The following is a 7,088-nucleotide window of genomic DNA, read 5'->3' as shown; positions in this document are numbered from 1 at the left end:
AATAGTAACAAGGTTACACTCAAATACTGAACATACAGACATTGTCAAATCGTTTAGTCCTGAATTTCCATTATTCCCACCGTAACAAGGTACTCAAATATTTAACATCCAGACAATGACCAGTTACTCATCTCACTGGCTGAAGGCACCACATTGTCTAACAGTATCTTTTCCATCCAAACTTCAATCTTCTTGTTTTTTAATCCAAACTTCAGACTGCGTGCTGAAGCAAAGAGTTCAGCAATGCAGGACTATGCTCACACAGAGCATACGATTTGACAACGAGACTTGCAGATCAAGCATCAGTCACAAAGGCAACAAAATTATCCAACAGCACCAGGTGTCTTTCACTTGTTTGTCCCAAATTTTCAGCCACTGGGACAACAAGAATTGAGGTTCCACTGAGATTTGAACTCAGATTGCTGGATTCAAAGTCCAGAGTGCTCACCATTACACCATGGAACCAACCACACAAAAATCTTTGAAACAGTTCTCAAAAGCAAAAAAATCATCTCCAACATTACACTTTGGCTCGGCCTTTTCTCATGTTTCGCGTCAGTTCCCAATATTGGGGATGTCCAGAACCATGGAACACAGTCCAGGAATAATGGGTAAGCCATTTAGGACCGAGATGAGGAGAACCTTCTTCACTCAGAGAGTTGTTAACCTGTGCAATTCACTACTGCAGAGAGTTTTTGATGACAGTTCATTGGATATATTCAAGAGGGAGTTAGATGTTGCCCTGACGGCGAAAGGGATCAAGAGGTATGGAGACAACGCAGGAATTGGGTACTGAGGTGAATGATCAGCCATGATCTTACTGAGTGATGGTGCAGGCTTGAAGGGCTGAATGGCCTACTCCTGCAAGTATTTTCTATGTTTCTATGAAGTGCCTGCATTTCAAAAAGCGTTGCTTTTATTCATCCTGCGGAATGCATATTGCACAGATAATCTCAGCACACATTGTGCAGGCAAAGGCAGCATTAGATAAAAACACTGGTTTATCCTCCGCTGATTTGTAAAAGGTAACTGATTGTTGAGCAGACGATTTGACAACTGGACTTGTGGATCAAGCATCAGTGACAACGGTGACAAAACCGCCCTCGAACACCAGGTATCTTTCACTTGTTTGTCCCTAAATTTCAGCAGTTGGGACAACAAGCATGCAGGTTCTACAGAGATTTGAACTCAGATAACTGGATTTAAAGTCCAGAGTGCTCACCATTACACCATGGAACCAACTACACCCAAATCTTTGAAACATTTCTCAAAAACAGCAAAATCATCTCCAACATTACACTTTGGCTCGGCCTTTTTTTATCTAAAGTGGCAGTGCCTGCATTTCAAAAAGCGTTATTTTTGTGCATCTTGCTGAATGCATATTGCACAGATAATCTCAGCACACATTGTGCAGGTAAAGGCAGCATTTTAGACAATAAACTGATTTCTCCTCCGCTGATTTGTAACAGGTAACTGATGGTTAGCAACATAGAAACATAGAAAAAAAAAGGTGCAGGATTAGGCCATTCGGCCCTTCGAGCCTTCCCCGCCATTCTATAAGATCATGGCTGACCATTCCTTCAGTACCCCTATCCTGCTTTCTCTCCATACCCCTTGATCCCCTTAACCGTAAGAGCCATATCTAACTCCCTCTTGAATATATCCAATGAACTGGCATCAACAACTCTCTGCGGCAGGAAATTCCACAGGTTAAGAACTCTCTGAGTGAAGAAGTTTCTCCTCATCTTGGTCCTAAATGGCCTACCCCTTATCCTCAGACTATAACCCCTGGATCTGGACTTCCCCAACATCGGGAACATTCTTCCTGTATCTAACCTGTCCAGTCCCGTCAGAATCTTATATTTTTCTATGAGATCCCCTCTCATCCTTCTAAACTCCAGTGAATGAACACATGATTTGCCAACGAGACTTGTCAATCAAGCATCAATGACAAAGGCAACAAAACTGCCCACCAGGTGTCTTTCATCTGTTTGTCCCAACTTTTCAGCAGCTGGGACAACAAGCATTCAGGTTCCCCCAAGATTTGAACTCAGATCGCTGAATTCAGAGTCCTTACCATTACACCATGGAACCAACAATGCAAAAATTATTTGAAACATTTCTCAAAAACAATAAAATCATCTCCAACATTACACTTTGGCTCAGCCTTTTCTCTTCCATAGCGTTCCCCTCTTTACGTTCTGCTAATTATCGATGCAGACCAATTCACACAGATGCTGTCGAGGCTATGGGTTCTCAAGTGCCTGTTTTTGTTTCACACAGTTCATCACAGCTTGTACTTCAGTCTTGCCAGGTAAAAAGTGCATTGGCATTGTAATGCATTAATGTAAATGCTTGGCATGAAAAGAAAATACCAATTTTTTCGAGTACAAAACATGCAGTGCCTGAATTTCAAAAAGCATTGCTTTTATTCATCCAGCTGAAAGCATATTGCACAGATAATCTCAGCACACATTGTGCAGGTAAAGGCAGCATTAGATAAAAAAACTGGTTTCTCCTCCGTTAATTGGTAACAGGTAACTGATGGTTGAACACACGATTTGACAACTAGACTTGCAGATCAAGCATCACTGACAAAGGCAATAAAACTGCCCACCAACACCAGGTGTCTTTCACTTGTTTGTCGCAAATTTTCAGCAGCTGGGACAGCAAGAATTGAGGTTCCACCACAATGTGAACTCAGATCACTGATTTTCTGAGTACAGAATGCTCACCATTACACCATGGAACCAATCATGCCAAAGTTTTTGAAACATAGAAACATAGAAAATAGGTGCAGGAGTAGGATTGCAAAAATTCATTGGACAACCCCCCAGTGTGTGGACTCATTGGAAAGGAAATTTAATTTGGAACTATCAACCAGAAAGTTTGCGATCCTAAAGTGCACATGGAAGAAACTACAAGTTTTAATCGAATTTGGAATTTTACAAGGCAGATTGGGTCCGTGTGGAAAGGGCTGAGAACTAAAAGATCGTTCAAAGAAAGCAGTTTGGGTATTGAAGCTGTCTGGGATATTGAAGCTGAACAAATTTTGTGTGGAATTGTGTAAACTCGAAAACCCATCTCCCCTGGAGACATTAACATAGCAACAATCAACCCAGAGATAGCCAGCCATCACTCTGAGCAGGAAACCCATCCAGCGTATACATAATCACAATGGCCCATCCAGCCCGCATGGAAAACCCAGGCCTCGGCTGACATTGCAAATACCAAAAATCTAATTTTCCCGATCAAGAAACAAATTCAAAAGATCAACACATCCGAGACAGGTTACCATTAATGGGCCCGCCAAAATATAACAAAGAGATATCAAGCCCGCCAAAATTAAAACAAAGAATCGGGTCTCATTTGGCACGCAGATTAGAACGGCTCCCAAAGTATAACTGGGGCCTTGTTTTTTAACGAAAGAAGGAGAACGGGAAGGAAGGAAAAAGGAGAGAGATCGCCACAGCAGTTTGTAACAAGCCTTCCAGAGAGCTTGCTACACAGCCTCCTATGCAGCTCTTCTGAGCTCCAACATCTTCAGCCTCGACGACACTCCTGGACCACACTGCCCTGCTACCGAAGGAGAAGGAAGAACATCATCACAGCAGAGAAAGCAGTTCCCAGTAACTTCGGACATCATCATCGCGGCAGCAACTGACCACAGCCAACTTGGTAACATCGAAAACACCGCGATCGGCAAATTCTAAGAACAAAAGTCCTAAAGAAGAAACCGAAGCTTCGAAAGTTTCCCCTCTACAATCTGTTCCTCGATACCAACAGGTGAAACATTACCTAAAGAACTTTAAAACCTATTGCTGACGGAAGAAAGTGGGTACTCACCCCATAAATCCAATACGCAGCCTACCGCATCAGCGGACACCACCCAACTGAAGACTACGCAGTAAGAAGTCTTCCACGATGTTCGGGGTACGGCAAGCAGAACGTACAGAGTCCAGCGAACCTCAAAACTGCAAACCACCGCCAACTGACAATAAGAGGATTGGTGAGCATAATCCCTGTTTGCCCTCGAGTTTCACCGAATCAGAGTTAGGCATTGGGAGGTGGGAGGTGTATTATTTTTCTGTAACCCCTTTAAAGTGTGATAAGTGTTTTTTATTCGAGTAATTACAAGCACGACATTTTACTTTCTTGCACTTAATAAAATTGAGGTTCTTTGCACCAAAACCAATTGTCTCTTGCACTTTGTCACATCCCCAAATAAATCCAAAGTCTAGAACCCAGAGAGTGCGAGCGATTCAAACCGCTCAGAAGGTCAGAGGTGAACCTCACCCCACACACCACGCCCGACAGAATGGCGACCACGGCAGGACTTTGGTATAAAGGATGTGATGCAGAGATTGCTGTTTTGGAGAAAAGAACAAAGATGGAAGAGAGGATTTCCTCCTATGTGTATAAGAAAGTGAATGTCACTAAGGAATGGGTGCTTGGTCTGTTGCGCGCTGAGCGTTCAGGAGACGCTACGGTCCAGTGGACAGCCAGCAAGTACCACAAGGAATTAGTAGAAAAGGCAATTTGGTTGTCCTGACGATAGCAACAGGTCCAACCCCTAGATAAGAACATCGAGTCACTGCAGGCAGAACGATGTGAATGTGCAGAAACATCACATGACATGGCTATGGCAGAAGAAAGGTGTGGGGGGAACTCCATAAACTAAAAGATGGAAAGACACAGCGAATGGAAATGATCAAAAACAGCCAGGACTGTTTTCAGTGTAAGGTTACCGAGGCTAAGAATAATGAAAAGATATTGTGGGAGGAAAACACTCGCCTCACCCTTCAAGTAAAAGAGCTGGAGGATAGGTTAAGAGACGTACAGCAGCTTATAAAGTAGCCAGCACTAATGGGTTTGAGTCAGGAGACCACGGTCCCTGCCAGCAACAAACAAAAGTTTAACCCTTACTCTGTGCAAGGCAAAAGGCAAGGTATTCCTAATAAACCCGGGTATGGCCCGGGTAAACCTGGAAGAGAAGGAGGAAACTGTTCAACCACCACCTGTGGTGCCGGTGACTATACCGGTTCGGCAGCAGGAGGGTGGACGAGTTGTGGGGCGGACAGAGAAAGTGGACCACCACCACCTGTGGCACCGAGTTTCAGCTTGGCTTGGCAGCAGGGAGGAGGGGTAGGCGAGCCAGAACAGGAAGGGCCAGAACCAGGGCCAATGTGCCCGGTCCGACAACAAATGTTTCGCCCGCCCACCGGTGCTGGGGGTCTGGGGCCCCTGGAAAGTCAGTTTGTGGTTCCCCACACGACCCAACAGCTCAGGGCTATGATAAGTCACCTGGGAAAGCACACCCCAAAGGGGGACACCTCGGTCCACTTTATGGAAGTGGAACAGGCAGGGGATATTAATGGGTGTGATGATGCTGAGATAGCAAATATGCACGTCCTCTCCCTGGACGGCAATCTGTACCAGTCCCTCTCTGCCGAGAGCAAAAGGGCGCAAAGGACATGTGCCGCTGTCCAGGAAGATATTCGAGAAGCCATGGACTGTAATGATGGGAGTCCCAACAGTGCAGCTCACAGGGAAAATCCGACAGGTTTTCGCAGACAGGCTGTGGCCTGTGTACCAGAGCGTCTGTGGAGGGGACCTCGACCGGAATCACCTAACCCGGGATGAGAGAGCCCACTGGCTCCGAAGCCTGATGGCAAACAATTTACCACATATAAGGACAAAGGCTGAGGCCTGGTTTGACCCGAGAGATCCCCAGGCCACCGAACAGGGAGTGGTCAGAGAACTGACCCGAGCCTACTGGAACGGCAGGGGGATGGAAGAGCACCCACCCAAGGGAAGGGTCCTCGAAATCAGACATAGTCAGGACAAGAGGGAATGGTGCCACGAGGGGGGCAACCCCTCCGGTACAAAACGTACCTGTTTTGGGTGCGGAAAGAGTGGGCACTGGAGAAAGGATTGTAGAAACCCATGGAAGAGTAGCGCAGGGAAGAGTTCTCCTGCCCCTGCCCAAAAGACCGAGACCGAGAAGCCAGCCCCTCCCCACACGTTTGATACCTTTCTGACTGCGCTGCGAACAATGCTGGATGGCTCTGGGAGGGTAGCCACCGCCACAGGTACCGAAATCCCATCTGCCCCATCCCAGCCAAAACAGTGACTAGAACAGACACAGCCTGTTCCCGTGTTCCCTCGAGTACGATGCGTGGGGGAGACCGACCGTTCAGATGGAAGTGGAGAAGGTGAAAGGGACTGACCTGCTGGATACCTGTACATCAAGCACCCTTGTCTATGTAAATAACCCCGCCGCCTCACCTCTGTCTAACGGGGTCCCCTAGAGCTTGGTGGGTTTCACAGGCACAGAGCAGGTTGGCTCATTCTCCGTTCCGCTCTCTGTTCATTTAGGAACACTCCACACCAAGTGGACTTGTGTCCTGATGAAGTGGGAACAGGAAGGGAGAGGGATCCTGGGGGCTGACTTTATTCTAGGCCACGGGATCCTAGTGGATTTAAGAAACGACTGTCTTTGGGGGTCAGTCTGTACGGGACAGGAGACTGAGGTAATGGTTATCCCAGAAAAACGGGGAAAGGGGACAGTGTGCACCATGAAGCCAAAGGAGTGTTACGACCGTGAATCACTGGTCAGTAACACTCCGATGGAGTACCAAGAGTATGTAAGGGCAAACCTTGCAGCTTTTGCCACTCACAAACACGACTGTGGGAGGATAAACGTGGTCGAGGTTAGCATAGATGGGGGCCCTATGACCCGACCGTAGAAACAGTATAACTTCCCCAGGGAGGCGGAGGCGGACATGGAAACAGCCTTGGGTTTTTTAGTGAAACAGGGGTATTGAGACCAATAGCTACCCATGTGAACTCTCCGTTGTGGCCGGTTAAGAAACAGGACAACTCCTGGAGAGCCACGGTGGACTATCGAGTACTCAACCGTAACATCCCCGACTGTGCACCCACTGTTGCTGCTGTCGCCGACCTCATTGGACGTATCCCAGCCTCCACGACCACCTTCACAGAGCTGGACATTTCCAACGGGTTTGGTCCATACCTTTAAGAAGGAACGATCAGTACAAGTTTGCTTTTACCTTTAAAGGACAGCA

The 7,088-nt window shown here is 46.7% G+C and overlaps 1 non-coding gene across 1 annotated transcript; it reads right to left on the bottom strand.

Annotated features, from left to right (window-relative positions):
- Positions 1-393: 393 nt before the first annotated feature.
- Positions 394-465, bottom strand: trnaq-uug (transfer RNA glutamine (anticodon UUG)). Its single transcript has one exon. It is a non-coding gene; the product is annotated as a tRNA-Gln (tRNA).
- Between the last annotated feature and the right edge of the window lie 6,623 nt (positions 466-7,088).

Source organism: Pristiophorus japonicus, unplaced genomic scaffold (genome assembly GCF_044704955.1).
Source record: "Pristiophorus japonicus isolate sPriJap1 unplaced genomic scaffold, sPriJap1.hap1 HAP1_SCAFFOLD_147, whole genome shotgun sequence".
NCBI classification, from domain to species: Eukaryota; Metazoa; Chordata; class Chondrichthyes; family Pristiophoridae; genus Pristiophorus; species Pristiophorus japonicus.
Note: the sequence above shows the minus strand (reverse complement) of the source record. Positions and strands in the feature narration are given on the sequence as shown.